General features: G+C 42.6%; 1 protein-coding gene across 1 annotated transcript in view; it reads left to right on the plus strand.

The window, feature by feature from the left end:
- Positions 1-19,277, plus strand: part of LOC124612938 (dual specificity tyrosine-phosphorylation-regulated kinase 4) — a 439,797-nt gene that overhangs the window by 400,495 nt on the left and 20,025 nt on the right. The window lies entirely within an intron of this gene.

Raw genomic sequence — 19,277 nt, forward strand, 5'->3', positions numbered from 1 at the left:
CCAAGTGCCATCACGCATCCCATTTTTTCTTTTTTTCATTCGTAAGATTGACTATTTCTCTGTACTGAAAATGAGCTCGCACAAGGATGAAATTTCAATTGTCATATGCCACAGACATAGAAATACTGCAGTATTAGTTTGTATAGCGTTGGTCATTGTATTTGTGATGTAACAATTCCCATTTCTCAAAGTGTATCAAATTAACTCTCCACAAGCTTCGAACTTTTCTGGTTATTCGAGATATGTGGGGATCATAGTGTGATAGGTCATTGTTATTTTTTTCTGTTCCTGCGCGTCTTACATTAGGAACGCTCAGTTACTGTTGGCGAAGTGCCAATGTTTCTTGGAGAGACTGACTGAGCGATTTCAGGCAAGGTGTTGGGTGAGACACCATCCATCGGATGTCTCTTACCTAGGTATGCAGCTCGACGCAAGTATTTCTGAAGAAACAGAAAGTAGGCCAACCAATAAGGAGAACTGTGATACCACGAATTCTGCGATCGCACCAAACACGAGGAAAAAAAACATCCACGGGTGACGCGTACATTCTCTGCACTCTGGGCCGGCACTCAGACATATTGTACTGTAACAAATAATTTTTTAATGCTCTTGGAAAGGCTTATGTGGTGACAAACAAGGTTACATACTTTTACACTACATGTCATGAGACTGATAATACGCGGTTTAACAGGCTGAAATCCTACTGGTGGAAGAAATTTTCGTCACCAATGTTTGGCCATTGTTCACATTTGCAACAAGTCGCCATTATGTGGAACTTACTAGTAGGTTTACAAACATCATACATTTTTCCTATAGAAACATGGCTACACAGTGGCCATTCACGTAACTGGATTTTTTAAAAATCTGAACCTACAACAACTGAATGTAACTGGATTTTTAAAAAAAATCTGAACCTACAACAAAATTCCATAAATGTATCTAAATCATATGTAATCTATTGTAAATTTATCTACGGAACAGAGGGACGTTTCAAGTACAAATGATTTCAATTTCTTTTTATGTGTTTCAATATCTGTCAGTATCTTTAATTCATAAGGGATATGGTTAAATGTTTTTATGGCTGCTTACTTTGCTCCCGCAATGAAAATATTTAACCATCTCCTGAACGATGCGATTTGCGATTAATGTCGAAAGGAGCTCAAAATTAATGAAATGGCGTTACGCGAATGTGGTGCGTGTATTCAAAATAAAATACCTTTAACTGTGTTTTGTGTGGATTCTTGGAGCAATGGCCCTTGAAAGCCAGTCTACTGCCAAAAGATGAAAACTGAAACAGAACTCTTAATCGAGTCGCTCAAAGTAATTTGTCGTACGTCACGGAGGACGAACTTAAGATGCCCTTTTACTTATTGCATATATTTTTTCTCAGTAAACAAGAACTCAGCAATATCGACGCATCTGGGTTACGTAGTCATAAATAGAGTTAACTGTGCCTTAAAGTCTTCCTGTTATTTTGTTGTCTAAATACGGCAGAATAACAGCTCTGTCCGTTTGGTGTGACGGTGTAGGCAGTGCTGGAAGCAATGTGACGACATATACAGGGTGTTACAAAAAGGTACGGCCAAACTTTCAGGAAACATTCCTCACACACAAATAAAGAAAAGATGTTATGTGGACATGTGTCCGGAAACGCTTAATTTCCATGTTAGAGCTCAATTTAGTTTCGTCAGTATGTACTGGCCCAATTAAAGGAAGGTAATGTTGACTTCGGTGCTTGTGTTGACATGCGACTCATTGCTCTAGATTTCAGTCGAAGTGTTCGTACGCTTCTCAACAGCAGATTCGGTGACCGATGGATTGGTAGAGGCGGACCAATTCCATGGCCTCCACGCTCTCCTGACCTCAACCCTCTTGACTTTCATTTATGGGGGCATTTGAAAGCTCTTGTCTACGCAACCCCGGTACCAAACGTAGAGACTCTTCGTGCTCGTATTGTGGACGGCTGTGATACAATACGCCATTCTCCAGGGCTGCATCAGCGCATCAGGGATTCCATGCGACGGAGGGTGGATGCATGTATCCTCGCTAACGGAGGACATTTTGAACATTTCCTGTAACAAAGTATTTGAAGTCACGTTGGTACGTTCTGTTGCTGAGTGTTTCCATTCCATGATTAATGTGATTTGAAGAGACGTAGTAAAATGAGCTCTAACATGGAAAGTAAGCGTTTCCGGACACATGTCCACATAACATATTTTCTTTCTTTGTGTGTGAGGAATGTTTCCTGAAAGTTTGGCCGTACCTATTGTAACACCCTGTATATATGTCTGGAGAACAGACATTGTAAAATAAACTTTGTCAAGAAATAAGTCTCCGATCACACGATTCCAACTGTTGTACACACGGCCATCAGCGCCCCCGCAGTGATCGTCATTAACGGGGAGCGTGGGCCCGTGCATCATTGTCCGTTCCTAATGACCGGACAGCCCCCGGCACTACTGGGAAATGTCCCTCCACTCTCGGGGGAACACCGAACAGGTAGGACGCAGCCACGTGAGAAGAGGTACGTAATCCCCTGCAGGAAATCGTGCACGTTATCGATGATGCCCCAATCGTGACGTGTTCCACCACGCGCGTCAGAGTTGCGTACTCACAAAACAGCCTTCGAGTGCTCGCCAGCTTTCTCTGCTTCGTCATAGCAGTGGCCGTGATACGCTGTTTTCATTGACAGGCCTCGCCTGGTCCTCCTCTACTGCTCGAAGCGATGTGCGGACAGCCGACTTCTCACACTCACCGTATAATATCGTTTCCGTTATAATTTCCAGATAACTGCAAGTAACGTGGAATATTATTCCTTCGTTCAAATTCACTACTGCTGTTTTGTAAACTTCTTTTCCAACTTTTGAAACGGTAACATTGAACAGAAGTGTATCACGGACCGCGTGAAAACCGGAAAGAAATACAATCGGAGCGTCTGAGATGTTACGTAAGGATACGAAAAATTAATTGCACTGATAAGAAATTTCCTCCGCAGAATCGGCAAGGAAAGGATTATGCGGAAAGCACTGAGTAGAAAAAGGAATAGGATGAGAGGAACTGTGTTGAGACCTAGGGGCTTAACTGTCGTGGTACCCGAGGGAATCGTAGAGAGCGAAAACTGTAGGGGAACGCGGAGACTGGAATGCATCCAGCAAATAATGGAGGACTCTACTTTGAGACAGATAAAGAAGTCGTTGCGTATCCCGTCAAACCAGTCAAAAGACTGACGACAAAAATGAACCAGTGACTGACAGAGATCAGAACGTCCGCAGCTCGTGGTCGTGCGATAGCGTTCTCGCTTCCCACGCCCGGGTTCTCGGGTTCGATTCCCGGCGGGGTCAGGGATTTTCTCTGCCTCGTAATGACTGGGTGTTGTGTGCTGTCCTTAGGTTACTTAGGTTTAAGTAGTTCTAAGTTCTAGGGGACTGATGACCATAGATGTTAAGTCCCATAGTGCTCAGAGCCATTTGAACCATTTGAAGAGATCAGAACACAAATAACTAAAAGTGTTAGCAGCAACCTCAGGGATGCCAAGTATATACTTTCTTTAGTTATAAGAGTTAAAGTAAAAGCTCCTACACTTTATGACATCGAATGACAGAAACTGACCGAGCAGTCCCAGTGCTATGATATGGACTCGAATTCGGGATGCCGGCAGTTCAAATATCCGTTTCAGTTTCAGGTTTTCTACAGTCCCCCTAAATTGCTTACCGCAAATGCCGGGATGGTTCCTTTTCAAAAGACACGACCTATTTCCTTCCCCCCTCTTCCACACTCCGAAGGAAGGAAGGGAGATCAGAGGTTAACACCCTGTTGACATCGGTATCATTAGAGACACAGCACAACATCGGAATATTTCAAGGATGGGGAAGGAAATCGCCCGTGGCCGTTCTAAGGAACCATCCCGGCTTTTGCCTCAAGCAATTTAGAGAAATCACCATAAACCTAAATCTGGATGGCCAGACACGGATTCGAACCGTCTCCTCCCGAATGCGAGTCCATTGTGTTAACCACTGCACCACCTCATTCGGTAACGCAAATCTGAGCTCATGCTCCATCTCTTCTAATGACCTCTTCGTCGACGGGTAGTTAAACACTAATGTTCGTTCCTTAGAAAGTAGAAGTGTCTGGCGAGCCCGACACTATGTTTCTATTCGGTTGTGAATTACACTGGAACAACACCACTAATATGCTGAAGGAAACAACGATTTGTACTCTGTTTTCTGAGAAAGCGGTCATTTTAGAAGTAGTCTCACGCTCTTCAGTGTTAACTCGCGAAGCCCCCGAACAGCCTGGAAACTGTACTTTGAGCTCAACACTCCAGCTAGCATGTTCTACTTATGACGCCTTAAACCTAAATATCGTATGGCTTATTGGCTGGGATACTCCACAGGCATGGGTTCAGCCCTGTCGGAAAGGGTATTCTTCCTCCGCGCACATTACTAGAATGTGGATACATTAGAGGTGTGCCGTTATACACTGAAGCGCCAAAGAACCTGGTATAGGCATGCATATTCAAATACAGAGATATGCAAATAGAGAGAATATGGCGCTGCGCTCGGCAACTCCTATATACGACAACAAGTTTCTGGCGCAGTTGTTAGATCGGTTACTGCTGCTACAATAGCAGGTTATCAAGATTTATGTGAGTTTGAACGTGGTGTTATAGTCGGCGCACGTGCGATGGAACGCAGCATCTCCGAGGTAGCGATGAAATGGAGATTTTCCCGTACGACCATTTCACCAGTGTACTGTGAATATAAGAAAACTGGTAAAACGTCAAATCTTCGACATCGCTGCGGCCGGAATAAGATCCTCCAAAAACGGGACAAACGACGACTGAAGAGAATCGTTCAACGTGACAGAAATGCAACCCTTCCGCAAACAGCTGCAGATTTCAATGAAGGGCCGTCAACAAGTGTCAGCGTGCGAACTATTCAACGAAACGTCAGCGAATGGGCTTTCGGAGTCGAAGGCCCACTCATGTACCCTTCAGAGCTTTACACCGACATTGGACTGTTGATGACTGGAAACATGTTGCCTAGTCGTACGAGTCTCGTTTCAAATTTTATGCAGTGGATGGACGTGTACGAGTAGGGAGACAACCTCATGAATCCATGAACCCTGCATGTCAACAGGGCGCTGTTCAAGCTGGTGGAGGCTCTGTAATGATGTGGGGCGTTTGCAGTTGGAGTGATATGAGAACCCTGATACATCTAGATACGACTCTGACAGGTGACATGTACGTAAGCTTCCTGTCTGATCACCTTCATCCACTCATGTAAATTGTGCGTTCCGACGGAAATGGGCAAACCCAGCAGGACAGTGCGACACTTCACATGTCCAGAAGTGCTACATAGTGGTTCCAGGAACACTCTTCTGAGTTTAAACACTTTCGCTGGCCACCAAACCCCCCAGACATGAACATTATTGAGCATATCTGGGATGCCTTGCAACGTGCAGTTCAGAAGCATCCCCTCGTACTCTTAAGGATCTATGGACAGCCCTGAAGAATTTATGGTGTCATTTCCCTCCAGCACTACTTCAGACATTAGTCGAGTCCATGCCACGTCGTGTTGCGGCACTTCTGTGTGCTCGCGGGGGCCCTACACGATATTAGGCAGGTGTACCAGTTTTTTGGCATTTCAGTGTATTTATTTGTGGAGAAAGGACAAGGTGAAACCAGGTACCAAGACATAGGCTACTCCTCTCTACTAGCACCAAAGGGGCCGCCAAACTCAACGTCGTCATCCGATGGATGCATCACATGCCCTCACTTGTTGACACACTGGGGAGAGATCTGGAAATTAACCCAGGACATGGCGCAAAGACTGGTGACGAGAAACCTTACTCCACCACAACTCCTCCTCGTACCGCCCAAATACTGGTAGTCAAGATTTCGTCTTGCACTAGGATTCGAACTGGCTTACCTCCGAGATGATCGCCACAGCACAGGCGATATAATACTATAAGGGGCATGGGTAGAACAGACCAAGAGAATGCGATATTTCTAGATTTTCAAACAGCTTTTCATGCAGTACTGCAATGATTTCTACAAAAGCTAATATCTCTGTGTAATTAAGTGACCACGTTCGTGACTGAGTTAAGTTCTTTAGGACAGGCAGAGAGTAACAAGCTATCGTGAACGGAGAGTCATCCACACGCACTGGGGGAGGGGGCTGCTTCAGGGAAGTGTGGTCGGCCACTGCCGTTCATTGCCTAGCAGGTAGTTTGGCTGAAATCTCAGGCTTTTGGCAGATGACGAGGGTAGAAATTGTGGTAACATACTTTTAGAGCTTAGCAAAAAATCAGCCTGGTGCATGGATTACCATCGAGCTCTCCACGTCAGGGAATGAAAACGTTGGCACAGTTATACGTAAGATGGCAGGCTTACACTTACTGGTAGGATGCTGAGGGATTGCAGTTTGTCAACAAAAGAGATAATTTACGTATTTGAACAGACCTTAATACTTTTGTGTGTGGTTCAATAAAAAGTACCCTCTGTCACACATTTTACAGCAGGTTGGGTGGTTGCTTTGTTTCTGCATATCCTTCGAAGCGTCGTGATTGTGCCAAGTACCGTGGATTTTGTCACTAGTCTCGACTGCTGCGAACTGAGAGTTTTCCCAGCTACATTTGAAGGTGAAGTATAAAAAAAAACCGTATCCTATCTTCTGTCCACGCCTAACTAGTACTCCAAAACGGGGACGCTTTATCTTTTCTTAAACACACTACCTTGTTCTACTTCATTGAACATCTTGTGCAGTTTATACCATCACTCGCATGGTAGACCAGAATGTCGACGACAATAAACGTATTGGTCAGTTGAGAACTGCCCATAAATTGTCCTGTACAAGTGTGGACCAGTGAACAACGGCCTCCGAGTGAATGACTTTGGTAGCTAATATATCAGAAACATATCAGAATTGCGAGTTTTTCCATTAGCATAGGAAGCTGTAGGCCCGTCTTCTGTTGATTGGATCTCTGACTTAAAAAATATGTTATTGATGTCCAGTGTAACACAAAAGTTACTCTCCTTTTATTTAATTTTGAAATGTCTGAGTCAGCGTTATCCAAGCGTAAATTCTATACTCTTCTGATGTGTTCGTTCTGGAATTTATACGAAATAATGCTTACTGCTATCGGAAGGCCTGTTAACAGTGAAAGTGCAGTGTCGTTTAACAGTGGCCTATTTTAATTCACAAAAAAGTGCAGGAGAGGGAAGGAGAAACGTTAGAGTTAGACCAAGGTCAGTTGGAGAACGACGTGAAAACGATAGGCGAAGTCTGCTCGAAGAATTATCCCGGTATCCACCGGAAAAAAGGGAAGAAACCAAAAATTAGGATAGCAGACAGGGATTTGAACCCAGCCCCTTTCGTATCTTAGCCACGGCACCACTTGGATGGCTGTCACTGTCAGATTGCATAGGAGTATAACGTAAGGCGTTAGCGTTGGTTCTATTTTGTTATCGAACAGTGAAAAGCATACATTTTTTTGTTAGACGTTTTCAAAGTACAGACGTGCTGCGTTCACTTTCTCCTGATTTTCTTTTTCCTTACTCACTATGTCTTTCGTTTCTAGCACAGGTAGTGGAAAACTAAGTTCATTAACATCTGTCAAGGTCAATATTAAAAAGAAAAGCTACCGGGTGTGTTGTGTATCGGCTGTAACCTTCCCGGTAAAACTCTAAGTAGTCAAGCAATATCCTCACACAGCTAGTTTTCATACGACGCAGGTGTTTGCCATAGTTAGAACCGTTTCTTCGACTACGCCCTTGCCACAACCCAGAAGCGCGAGCAGTTAGGGAATAAAATGGCTCGTAACAGCGCTGTTATGGCGTGGGCAGTCTGAGTCAAGAGCAGCGGCGATTCAGAGCCGAAAGAAATTTCCAACCTATTTTATTTCTGTACCTAGAAAATCAGTTAATGTAATTTGTATTATCTTATACTTTATTCTTGTCTCGTTCATGGGTGAAATGTGATTTGAAACACTTGCCGGAATACCTTCGCACGACATCCAGATAATTTTATCTCATCTCCGGGGAAAGTGGGTAAGCGAATGAAGAAGACTACTCCCAATTTTATCACTGAGAACCGGTTCTCGGCATTTTCTACGTAGATTTTAGTGTCTACCAGGTAAGAATTTCCGACATTTACTCTCTCCTCGGACTTAAGCTGGTATCACGTCAGGCTTCCTTCCATTGGATACCGCAGTTAGCTCAGTCTTCATGTACTCTACAACTGTGAAGAGCGTGACAGAGAGTCTTACCATCAAACCATTCGCGTATGGGTGACGGGAAGAATTATTGTTTTAATGTCTGTGGGCGCGCTGTAGTCAGTCAAATCTTCGTTTTCGCTGTCCCGGCAGGTGCGATGCTTGCGGACTTGAAGAGTATTTGTAGATTCTTCGCTTTATACTGGTTCTCAAAACTTTGTTAAATAGGCTTTCGCGAGATAGTTGTCTGTCTTCAAGCTTGTGGCAGTTCAGTTGTACCACCATTCCCATTATGCTCTCACACGAGTCAAACAAAACGTCCTTCTTTGTATTCAATCAGAATCCAGTATTAGGGCTATTTGGTATAGGTCCCACACACTTGAGCAATATTCTACAATGTGTTGCACGAGTGTTTTGTAAGCTATCTCGTTTGTAGACAGACGATCCTGGTATACTATCAGCGAACCGGTCTGCCACTTTCTTTAAGCACGATTGAGCCTATGCGATCAATCCATTTCATGTCGTCACAACTGTTACACCCAGCTATTTTTATGAATTGACTACTTCTAATTGTGACTCAAGGATATTGTAGTTGTATGATACTACATATTTTCGTTTTGCGAAATGCTCACTTTTATATTTACGAACAATTAAACCAAGTTGGCAATCTTTCCACCACTCTGACATTATATCCACATCTGATCGAATATTTGCGCAGCTTTTTTCAGAGTGTACTTCATTGTAGACCAACGCATCTGTAAAAAGCCTGGCGCAATTACTAATATTAATAGCCCAATACGTACGCCTGAGGTTACTTCTATATTGGTCGATGACTCGCCAACCAAACAACATGCTGGAACCTCCCTACCATGGCCGTACTTTCATTAATAATAGTTGGTGTAGTACTTAATGGATGGCTTTTCACTAGTAAAGAAACACTACATCTACCTGATTGTTTTGATTCATGGTTTTCAGAATGTCCTGATTCTAAAATTTTTCCGAGACACTTGAGCAACATTCCAGAAAAGGCTATAAGATATAAAGTTTTCCAGTATCCTACTAATTAACCGAAGCGAACTTACTTATCGATGAAATATACTGCATTTCATATCCACAGGCAATGTTACTTCCGCGTGTTTCATGAGGCGTCTCATTCCGATTGTGACTGTTACTCTTTAGACAAGATCTCCTTCAATAACACATTTTATGAATTGCACAGTTCGAGAGTTTGCTGCATTAGAACCAACTACTCTTCCTGAATGCTTATCAAAATTGTAATCTCTTTCGTTCTTTTCACAATAGCGACCTGTACTGTCGGCGAATCATCTGGTCCACAAGCAGATTGCAACGTTTTCTTCTGTTTTTTCTTCCATTTCACCCAAAGATTCTCCGCTTTTTCTGTTGGAATCCTATTCTACACAGGATCTTCCATTATTAGCATACTTGTCCTGACGCAACTTGCTTCTTTTGTCGGTGAATGTTGCACCACGTACCGCCAACAATGGACAATCCATCTAGCCATGTGCTCGTACGTCTCGTCGGCTTAGTTCTACATACACATGTATTTAATTTGCTGTGTGTGCACCATAGAGCCGTAGCTTGGACACTGGGTGACGAGCCAGCCCGGATGAATTGCCGTCCACGTGTCGCACTGGTCAGCCGAAGTGAGGCTTTTAGACGTTTGCCCTCATCCCTGCACGTAAATGCCCAAATGGTTCGCAATCTGCGCTTCATAAGCACTGGAGGTGAACAATTAAAGCAAAAAAAAAGCATTGGCAGCTAAATTTAGACAATTTACATACACTGATGGAAAAAGAATCACAACGCCAAGAAGGAGCAGTGCTACGTAAGCGAAAGTATAAAGTATAATAGAAAGATTAGAAATCACGAATTAAAGAAGAAGGTAATACAAATCACAGATTCTACGGAAAACTACTTTTGACACAGCATTCTACACCCACAGATGTGTATCATGTCCAGTTAACAACTTCAGCTGTAGCTTCCAGGTCATCACTCCATTCCCCAGAGCACCTTTTCCTGGAGCACTATTGGACAATAGCCTGCACAATCTCTTCAGCTGCTCTGCAGTTCAAAACTGTCGACGAAGCCCCATCTGTGTAGGGCGGCCCTAGTTTTGGCGTTGCTTATCCTGTGTAGGCGGCACCAAATCTTGCAATCTTGCTTGCTACTTCGTACCCATTATGATGGAAACCTTTGCTAGCCTTCCATCTCTATTTCCATGCTTTCTCGAGGATAGTGAGTTGACGCTGCAACGCAGCTTTATCTTCCCAAAGGGTTATGCGAAACTTCAAGCATGAGAGTGTAGTATTATCTAGTATTGTGTCGACTGGACTTACTCATTGAAGTATTGGAGCATGAAGCCTGTTCTATTCTTCAATTGTGGCCGGTTGTCATCTCAGGTCTAGCGAGCGATGTCTGAAAGGGCGTGGAGCTAACATGATTGTGTGGCTTTAATCGTTACAGTTATAATGCGCATTCTCTCGTTTAGATGGACATCTGTTTTGATGGTGTGCCCGCTGTTGCATCATACTGGTGCACAACTCTCTGCGTTGGATAGACTAGGGATTGCGTGGCGCGTAAGATACCTGTTTGCGCTTGCGGTGTGCTATTTTCGACCACTGCTGCAGAACTTGATCGAGATTTGCTGAAGTATTACACGGAGCCTACTATCTGTTCGATCTCCGTTACTGTCAAGTATAGCAGAACTTCGATTCTTTACTCTCTCAGAAAACTTTATTGAATTTTTTTTTTTAATTTCAGTAGAGCCGAAGAGGGAGTTAACCGGTATTACACACCGGAGCGCAAGACAGACTCGTGAGCTAGCGCGGAGAGTAGCTGCAGGTGTAATGGCGTGTGCAGTGCGACTTTCCATTTCGCCTCCGCGTCCCGTTACTCCAGCGGGCCCAGAGTTGGGCTTCGGTGGCCGCCGTCGACCCACGCCCCAAGTAGGTCGTGACGCAACGCGCGCACCTACTTTCCTCCGCTCGTTATCACGTCTGTGGCGCTGCGCTTCTCCCTCACTTAGGGATGGGAAAAACAGACCGATTGAAATCGATACCGATGTTTTACTTCTGAATTATCGGTATTTGTTTGGACTAGGTTATAAAGTAGTTTTCATTTTTTATTTTTATTAACAACCGAGTAAAAGGACTGAAATCAACCATAGTAGCAGAGCTAAAATTTTTAGTTTTTAAATATACATTTTAAAAAAAGGAGTAATTTTTATTCGTAAAATCTGCAATGAATTTGAAATATTCCGCTAATAAAGAAAACGACTGAAAATGATCAGTGCTGTTATAATAACAATGCCGACAGAAACGAGTAACAGACACACGGCATAAGTATTGGTACAGCACTGCTGAGACAGGACACCAACCATAGTTCAAATGGCTCTGAGCCCTATGGGACTTAACTTCTGAGGTCATCAGTCCCCTATAACTTAGAACTACTTAAACCTAACTAACCTAAGGACATCACACACATCCATGCCCGAGGCAGGATTCGAACCTGCGACCGTAGCGGTCGCGCGGCTCCAGACTGTAGCGCCTAGAACCAACCATAGTCTGGACATATTTTTACGAAGTAACATAGCAGTGAGCTACAATGCTTCATTTGCTTTAAAGGATTAAAGATTTATCTGCCATTTCTGTGAAATAATAAAAGAAGGAAGGAAATTAGGTGAACAGTAATAAAGGATAAACTTACCAACAGTTCACTCATGGGCTACAATAAAAATATAAAGCAGGTGATCTATCTGTGTCTACATAATATGTCTTCATCTGTTTTTAGCCCTTGAAAACGGACAAATTAACAAGGAAAACAGAGTTCTTCAACCTCAGTTTCCACCCTTCAGCACTGACTATTCAAATGCCCGAATAGTGGTCTGGGATCCCGATTACAACATGATTTCTGAGCAGAGTTTCAAAAAATTAGACTCAATAGGATAATCCTGGTGTAATTTTGTGTTATACATTCACTTATTACCTTTCGAGAAAAACAGTGAACAGCGGACGTACGAAGTTTTCTTCTATTTCCCTATTTAATTTGATATTTTGATTCTACGTCTCTTGAAATTGAGAGAGTCCAAATTTTTCAATCTTTGTTAGATTTCTACTTTTATTACAGAAAATAATAGGGATATAAAACTGAAAAAAGATTACTTAAGAAACTGGTTATTTCGAGCGGGTTTAACAGTCAGGTTAAACTGGCGTGAAAAAAACAATATAACGGAAAACGTTTGTATCAGCGATAACCGCCAACCACCATCCGTATCCACACACACTCACTCGTAGCCCCTCCATCCCAGCACTCTACCCGCAGACTGTAATATCTCATGTACCTCCCCCCCGCCCCCTCAGCGGCAGGAATCGACTGTTAATTGCTTTATTGTTGTTATTAATCCAGTAATGGCATTCCACTTAACAAAGAACCCTATCTATTAATAGAAAATTCAAGCATTATAATTTGGTGATTAAAACCGGGTATCTTTATGCCTCAGAATGCCACGCCTTAAACATTGACAAGTTGTTAAATAATAATCAGACGAATAATTCGAAAAATTTTCGATCCAAAGAATAGAAATGGGATTTCGACATTGAGAAACATTAAGGAATTGTATAAAAAAACAGGTAATAGATACAATGAGAAAGCTGTTGACTACATTTTTTGGCCACTTAAAAAATAATGGAGGTTGACAGAAAGAAATATTCAACTTCTTTGGCAAAAATCCGAAAAAAAATTTCATGGTTTATAGAAATTAAGAAAGGTCTTCATGAGTTGAGAATAAGAGACAGACTTACAAAACAGACAAAAATTCAGGGAAAGAACTCCAGGAGGAAAACAAGAAAGAAGAGAAGAGGTATATGAACAGAAGAAAAAAGAGAACAACAGAGAGAAAAAATGAAATACTGGGAAGCGAAAAAAGGAAAAGAATATGATACCACAAATCAGCTGTTTGACGTGGTCTTCAGTTGGCCGAATTCGTATAGTAATAATTAATTTAGCGAGTTTGTTTTGTCATCGTTGAAAGTGAATGCAGAGAAATTGTTGTCGTTGGCTTTCTTTGACGAAAATGATAAAAATAGGATTGGTGGTCTTCTTTCCCTAACATTGATCGAAGCAGACGTGTTTGTAGTTACGGAGCATATGTTACTAATCAAACAAACAAAAACTGGTGAGCTGAAAAAAGACGTCTCGACTACATTATTCGCCATTAATCTATGTCTTTTTTATGTTTATAAGTGAGCGGCTCCATCCACCTGGTATTGACAATATAACGTATCTTTAGCGGGAAGTCATATTCGAATAAAAGTATGTTGCAATATGAGCTGGACGCACGTACCATCACGGATATGTTCCGTACGAAATGCGTTGCTCCTCTTCTACTAGTAGTTGTACGTTGCTGCACGAACGAAGAGTTCCAGGTGACTGGAAAACAAGTAGGTCAATCATGTTTTCAAGGTGTGTTGTCGAACAGACTTACACAAAAATGGTTCAAATGGCTCTGAGCACTATGGGACTTAACTTCTGAGTCATCAGTCCCCTAGAACTTAGAACTACTTAAACCTAACTAACCTAAGGACATCACATACATCCATGCCCGAGGCAGGATTCGAACCCGTGACCGTAGCAGTAGCGCAGTTCCGGACTGAAGCGCCTAGAACCGCTCGGCCATCGCGGCCGGCAAGTCCGTTTCAGAAACGTTGTTCTCCACAAACCATTGCCTGGCAGACGCTGCTTAATAAAACATTGCATTGCCATGCTGCTACAGTCTATCACGGTCTACGAAGTGTTCCTTCTATGAGATATATGGAGTGATTCCCGTTGCCACCATGTTCACCCAGAGTCACAGAGGGACCTAAGGGCAGTGTATTGTGACACCGAAACGAGTAAAAACAACTGATTATGGTGCAAAATGGTTCAAATGGCTCTGAGCACTATGGGACTCAACTTCGGAGGTCATCAGTCCCCTAGAACTTAGAACTACTTAAACCTAACGAACCTAAGGACATCACACACATCCATGCCCGAGGCAGGATTCGAACCTGCGACCGTAGCGGTCTCCCGGTTCCAGACTGTATCGCCTAGAACCGCTCGGCCACTCCGGCCGGCAGACTTATACAACTAGAACGATACGTCGCTGATGTCTGTCCTGGAATGAGTTTTGTGCTCGATCTCCTCTGTAGGTATCAACATGGAATCTGTAAAAAACGATCATCTGTGAAACCCAGCTCGCCCCGTTCATCTACGATACCATGGAACGCAGTATGTGTGTGTGTGTGTGTGTGTGTGTTTGATTCGGTTACAATCCATACGTTCTTCTTCAGTACGGAGATAGCTAATAGCTATTATTCATTTGAATCACTATTAAACCTCTTCCAGTTCTTAACCAGTGAATTATTCTGAATATGTCTAGTGATACTTGTGTGTATGGTTCTAGAGTTGCACATGTGATTTGCATCTGATGGTAACATTCACTACATATCCGTAGTTCCCAAACGTGGTAAACATATTCGTTTCTAGAAGTTATAGCGCTTTCTAAGGGGGGGGGGGGGATAGGACAAATCTAGACTAAAAGTGCTGCGTGTATTAAAACCATTTGCAAAACATATCCAGCGCTAACAACGAACCATATTTCTACTTTTTTGGTATTTGATTTGTCGTCACTTTAGCGTACTGTTTCTTCTACTTATCTTTTCCAGTTGCAAGGGGCGACAGTTCACGTCTCGTAAGTAGTCGACTAATGGTGGTACTAATCGTAGTGCAAATCTTTCTGACGTATCTCCTTTCGTGAGAAGCGCTTTCCGCTCACTTCGGAGATGTTCTCGTTCTGATGTCGTTACACGGAATAATAAGAGCAGATTACTAAGAAGAGGCGACGGTTCGTACATTCTACGAGCTGCTCTTAATCCTCTGACATCTCTGCCTCTTTTCAGATAACGTGGAATCATGTAACTGATAGCCCTCTAAAATCTACCTGTTTACGTAAGGACGTACTGATAACATTGTGGTAGTTTCCCACAATGCCGTTGATGCTCCATTGTGTCTGGCATCACACCCGTATTACGGAGGAAAGCCATGACGCATGTAGACTAAATCGAGTGTCTTGGGCTCTTTCGAATGGTATGTCTCCGAAATCGTGAATCTCACAACTACTCATTGACAAGCGAACGTTCTCTCTATGATATACACACTATCTGATCAAACCTATCCGGACAGATAGTGGATGTTAATATGAGGTGTGGCCACCCTTCGCCTTTACGACCCTTGAACTCGGCTGGGTACACATTCAGTGAGGTGTTTGAATGGCTGTGGAAAAATGGCAGTCCATTCTACCTCAAGAGCCGAAGCCACGAACTGAGTGATGTTGGACGCTGGGCTGCTGACTGAAGTCGACATTCTAACTCATTCCAAAAGTTTTCCACTGGGTTCATTACGGGACTCTGGACAAGCAAGTCCGCTTCAAAAAAAAAAAAATGGTTCAAATGGCTCTGAGGACTATGGGACTTAACATCTGAGGTCATCAGTCCCCTAGAACTTAGAACTACTTAAACCTAACTAACCTAAGGACAGCACAAACATCCATGCCCGAGGAAGGATTAGAACCTGCGACCGTAGCGGTCGTGCGGTTCCAGACTGTAGCGACTAGAACCGCTCGGCCACCGTGGCCGGCCGTTTGTTGCAGTTTTCCGACGATTTTTCGAAGAAAAGCGTAACCTAACCGCGTGAAATCTGATGTGTAAACCGAACTTTTTATGACTACAGTGAGCTACCGCGGCCGGCAAGTCCGTTTCAAAAACGTTGTTGCCCACAAACCATTGCCTGTCAGACGCTGCTTAATGAAACGTTGCAGTGTCATACTGATACAATCTATCACCGTCTACGAACGGTTCGAATGGCTCTGAGCTCTATGGGACTTAACATCTTAGGTCATCAGTCCCCTAGAACTTAGAACTACTTAAACCTAACTAACCTAAACACATCACACACATCCATGCCCGAGGCAGGATTCGAACCTGCGACCGTAGCGGTCTCGCGGTACCAGACTGTAGTGCCTAGAACCGCTCGGCCACTCGGGCCGGCGGGGCTACACATGTTGGTAGGTAGAGTTCTCCACGCATTCGCCAAACCCAAACCCGTCCATCGAATTGTCACATAGTATAACGTCATTCAGTGATTCCTTCAGCTGATTTCAAAATTTTTTGCATCCGCCGTCCGCAGTGCTCAACGGTCTCTGTGGGCCAGTCATGTCATGTGCCTGCTCTTGGTTCACTGTGATTGTCCCTTCAATTTTTCATTTTATAATCGCCAACAGCCAACTTGGGCAGCTTTAGAAGGATTGAAATATCCCTCACGGATCTGGTACTCGGGTGATATCCAGTGACGTGGGCACTTTCGAAGTCAATGAGCTCTCCTGACAGACTCATTCTGCGCTGTTGCTGCTTCTCTACAGCCAGCACAATGCCGCCCTCCCCCCCCCCCCCCCCCCCCCTCCCCGCACCTTTCCCTTTCACACTGTCGGTGCCTGGACACGTTTGATCAGATAGTGTATATGCAACGTGTTGCAAAACGACACTGACAAACTTCGATAGGTTGTAGAGCGTGCCTTGAGGAACAATTTGAGCATAGGAACGCGTCTCCGGAAACAGCATACAAAGACGCTTCAGAGTATCGAATTTATAGGCGCCAGCGCCTTCTGCTAGACCACCCCTTCTGTAGCACATGTGACTTTGTATGCTGAAGGACCCTAGGAGGAACGTCTCGCAGTGTTGTTTGTTATTCAGTGATCCCAACTGGTTGCCAGGATCGCCAGTGAAGAAAGGAGAGCTGGCTGCTGCATAGACAGGCCTTGTCTATCATGAATGCGTTGTCCTGTTTCCTCGGTGGATGACACAGTTTATCTTTCTCCTGGAACCCTCTGAAATCTCCATTGTTTCGGTATTAGATTAGATTAGATTAATTATTCATTCCATAGACCCATAAAAGAGGGAATCCTCCTGGATGTGGAACATATCAAATAAACACATTACAAAAATGTAATTCGAAAAACTCGACTTTCATTAATTTTAATGATCCTCAGTCAATAAACAGTAAAATTATGTACATGAATTAAATTTAAACTTCTAATATTTACAGGTTTAATACTTACATCTGCTTTCATTAAATCCATCATTCAGACATTTGCTAGTTTCTTGGCTATTACAACCAAGTATTGTCAAAAATTAAAGTAAATTATTAATTTCAGTGATCCTCAGTTAAGAACAGTCAAATTATGTACAAGATTTAAAATTAAACTTCCACTATTTACAGACTTAAGACTTACATCTGCTTTCCATACATCTATCATTCACACAGTAGGTAGTTACTTGGCTGTTACAACCAAGTATCGTCAAAAATTAAAGTATAATAAATTTTCATTAAAATGGTCTGCTGCACTTGTTGAGAAACTCATGGATGGAATAGAAAGAGTTGGCCACCAAAAATTCTTTTAAACTATGTTTAAATTGTGCCTTGTCTGAAACTAAATTCTTAATGGTTGCTGGTAACTTATTGAAAACATGCATTGCTGAATACTGGACTCCTTTCTGGGCAAGAGTAAGTGATTTTAACTCTTTATGTATATTGTTCTTATTCCTAGTGTTGATACTGTGTACTAAGCAGTTAGTTGGAGAAAGAGATGTATTATTTAGAACCAACTTCATTAAGGAATAAATATACTGAGAAGCTGTGGTTAATATGCCCAATTCTTTGAATAGGTTTCGACCTGATGTTCTTGGATTTACACTAGTCATTACTCTTATTATACGCTTCTGTACTCTAAACCTTTTTTCTCTGTTTGTGGAGTTACCCCAAAATATGATACCATATGACATAACGGAGTGAAAATAAGCAAAATATGCCAGTTTTTTATATTTATATCTCCTATGTCTGACATCATTTGCATTGCAAACACAGACTTGTTTAGATGCTTTAGCAGTTCGTTAGTATGTTGCTCCCAACTGAATTTATTATCAAGTTGTAATCCCAAGAATTTTACACTCTCAACTTCTTCTATTTCCTTGTCATCATATTTTATACGCACACCAGAAGGAAATCTCTTGGAAGTTCTGAACCGCATGTAGTGGGTCTTTTCAAGGTTTAATGACAGTGAATTGGCAATGAACCACTTATTAATGTCAGTAAAAATTTGATTAGCTGCCCTTTCTAAATTTATATTTGAATACTATTTATTGCAATGTTTGTATCATCTGCAAATAAGTCTTACCCACAATGCCTGATTTAACCTGAACTGGATGTTTGTTGTATACTTTTATACTTGAATAATCTACTGCCTACCATGCTGAGATTTTTTATATCTTTGTGAAAATCCTGTTTACTTCTTGTATTATGATCATGATACTCACTGTTTGTTCTATAAATTGTATGATTATTGTTCACAAAGCGCATTAGCGAAGTAATTCTGGTGATTCTCTTCTGTGCAATGAAGATTTTATTTCCTCGTCACTGGTTTCCCCAGAACACAATGCTACTGGTCGTAAGTGAATGGAAATATCGAAAGAATGCAGCTTTGATTATTTCCAAGAAATAAACAGACGTAATTGAGCAAATGACAGATGCTGCCGAATTCAGTCTTTTACATGAGTCGATGAGGCAAACGGTCCAGTTTAAATTGTTGTTGACGTGTAAGCCCAGGAAATTGGAAGAAAGCTGTCAATATCTTTTGCCGCCACGTTTTATTTCAATATTTTCCAGTTTTTTGTTTGCTGTTTGAAACTGAATGAATTGAGTCTTGTTAACATTCAGGGACAGACCATTTGATGTGAATATAGTGGACACAGTATAGATCACAAAATTCTGCTTACGAAGGCCGAGCATTATGCCTTATATTGTAAAGTTGGGATATGCCTCGAGTCATGTCTAGGTGACAGAAGGCAGAGGGTAGTAGCGAATAATTCTGCAGTGGCACCTGTCTGCTCTGACAGGGTCACAGTGAAATGTGGGGTACCACAGGGCTCAGTGCTTGGTCCCTTCCTTCCACTATG

Source organism: Schistocerca americana, chromosome 4 (genome assembly GCF_021461395.2).
Source record: "Schistocerca americana isolate TAMUIC-IGC-003095 chromosome 4, iqSchAmer2.1, whole genome shotgun sequence".
Lineage (NCBI taxonomy): Eukaryota > Metazoa > Arthropoda > Insecta > Orthoptera > Acrididae > Schistocerca > Schistocerca americana.